The 2,337-nt window shown below is 54.2% G+C and overlaps 1 long non-coding RNA gene across 1 annotated transcript in view; it reads left to right on the forward strand.

Annotated features, from left to right (window-relative positions):
- LOC104996930 overlaps positions 1–494 on the forward strand; it is a 778-nt gene extending 284 nt beyond the window's left edge. Inside the window, exon 2 of the long non-coding RNA XR_826260.1 lies at positions 16–494. This is a non-coding gene — a long non-coding RNA (uncharacterized LOC104996930). The remainder of the gene's footprint in view (positions 1–15) is intronic.
- The last annotated feature ends 1,843 nt before the right edge of the window (positions 495–2,337 follow it).

Here is a 2,337-nt window from a genome sequence, read left to right on the forward strand (position 1 = left end):
CTGAAGAAACGTGAGGCTGGGACCGGGTTAGAAGCGAGCGAAAGGCCGCGTAGCCGAGAGGAGGCGCCCGGGGCAGCCCCGCGCCGCCGCCCCTGCAGCCGCGCCCCCTTCTCCTGGCGCACCTGCTTCCCGCTGCTGCTGGCGCTGTTCTCCCCTCAACGGATCGCCTCGCCGCGCGGAGCAGAGGGAAGAGGAAAGAGCCCACGAGGAAACCGGAGCTCCAGTCTAGACGGAAAACCTTCAGAATGCACTGCAGTCTTCGCCGAGTTAAAGAGAAGCTTGCTGAATTTACTTTACTCTCGTTTGCTGTTACTCAGACGTGTAACCATGAACGTGGATTATTGAGTCATCTGGTAGCAAGTCTCATGTTTACACTTACCACTTGCTTCACTTTGTCATTTCTCCTTTTCTCAGTTAATTGGCTTGAATAAATCCTCCGTGTGTGTGCGCGCGCGCGCGTGCGCACACGCACATGCTCGTGTCACTCATTGCAACCTTTGCATATAGTGGTTTTTGTTTTTTGTTTGGTCTTAATTTTGAAATCTGGTGAGTTGAATCTTTTCTAATTTTCTGCTAAAATAGTTTCCAGATTTGATTCAGGTGACCAAATAACCAACAGAACATCAATATTGTGTTTGATTTGTTTAATCCTGTTGAGATAACTAGTGGCCCAGCTACTCAACACTGCTGGAAGGGGCACCTCCTTGAGATATTCGGGTGTTTTGTTCTGGGAGGAGGCCTTTTCCTCATTCCAGATCTGGGCTCCCAGCCTCCACACCCCAGCCCTGCGCCCGCATCTGCTCTGCTGCCGGGCTTCTGGGAGCCGAGGCTGGGTGAAAGTCTGGGCCTGGAGGAGAGGCGATGGGCTTCGGGGGGTGGGGGGAGGTGGGGGTCAGTCAGGGGGCATTCACACTCTGACAGGGGTGGGGAGCGGGTGCTGGAGTGACTGCCCACCCAGTGGTGCCACCCTGGGGGCCACAGTCTGGGCCCATGCGGGCCCTCAGGTGGGCTCCTCTGCAGACATGAGGGTGGATGAAGGCTGGAGCGTCCACCCCCACCCTCTGGGTGCATGTTCTTTAGGGTCTGAGGACGGACAGAGGTGTTTCCTGTAGCCTCAGCCTCCGGCCATGCGAGCCGAGCCGCATTCCTCAGAGTCCGTTCTTACCTGGGCTGAGCAGACTGACCCCGGGCACCCGAGGTAACCTGGGCTTACCCTGTGTTTCCCACCTGTGCCCACCCTCCACTATCCACGGCCTTGCCTCCACTGGGCCCTACTCACCTGGCTGGGTGCTGCCCTGCTCACAAGATGCCCACCTGCCTCAGGCAGCAGGCCCAGGCAGGGTTGGGGCCGGACAGTCAGGTTTTGGAAACAAAAGTGGGTGTCAAGATGAACCTTGAGATCTGACAGTTCTTTGGCAGGCCTGTTGTACAGTTTTATGTTTCATGAGAATTTAGGATGTGGGAAAGATGATCCCAACATGGTTCCATCTTTCCCTTTCCTGAAGAGGCCCATCTCTGTGTCCTGCTGGCTGTTGTAACTGAGTGGACCCCACAGGCCTTCCCTGGACAGACCCCTCCCCCAGGCCCTCTGCTTTAGCTCCTCTCTGAAGTACCCAGATATTAGTATCTGATGCACATTTCCTAAGTTGTTTTACAGGTGCTAAAATCACCCCCAATGGGCAAAATTAACTATTAATACTTGATGACCATGAGCACATAGCCCCTAGACCTCCTGGAGCCTGAGGATTGATAATGTTAACCCCTGTGACATCACCCTGTTCCCTCACCATCTACCAGTCAGAGAATTGTGCACGAGCCATTCACATACCCTGCAATTTCCCTCCCCGCTCTTGCCTTTTAAGAGGCCACTCTAGGACTTCCCGGGTGGTACCGTGGATGGGAGTCCACCTGCCAATGCAGGGGATATGGGTTTAATCCCTGGTCCAGGGAGATTCCACATGCCATGGAGGAACTAAAACCCGTGGGCCACAACTACTGAGCCCAAACTCTAGAGTCCACGAACCGCAAGTACTAAAGCCTGCATGCCTGGAGCCTGTGCTCTGCGACAAGAAAAGCCACTGCAGTGAGAAGCCTGCATGCTACAATGGAGAGCAAGCCCCTGCATGCCGCAACTAGAGAAAGCCCGCACACAGCAACGAAGACCCAGCGCAACGGAAAAGAAATACATACATAAATTATTTTAAAAAATGACTAAAAAAAGGCTGCCTTGAACTCACTGGGGAATTTGGGCTTTTTAGCATTATCTGTACCCCACTCCAGTACTCTTGCCTGGAAAATCCCATGGACGGTGGAGCCTGGTGGGCTGCAGTCCATGGG

The sequence above is a fragment of the Bison bison genome, unplaced genomic scaffold, assembly GCF_000754665.1.
Source record: "Bison bison bison isolate TAMUID 2011002044 unplaced genomic scaffold, Bison_UMD1.0 scf7180017864302, whole genome shotgun sequence".
Lineage (NCBI taxonomy): Eukaryota > Metazoa > Chordata > Mammalia > Artiodactyla > Bovidae > Bison > Bison bison.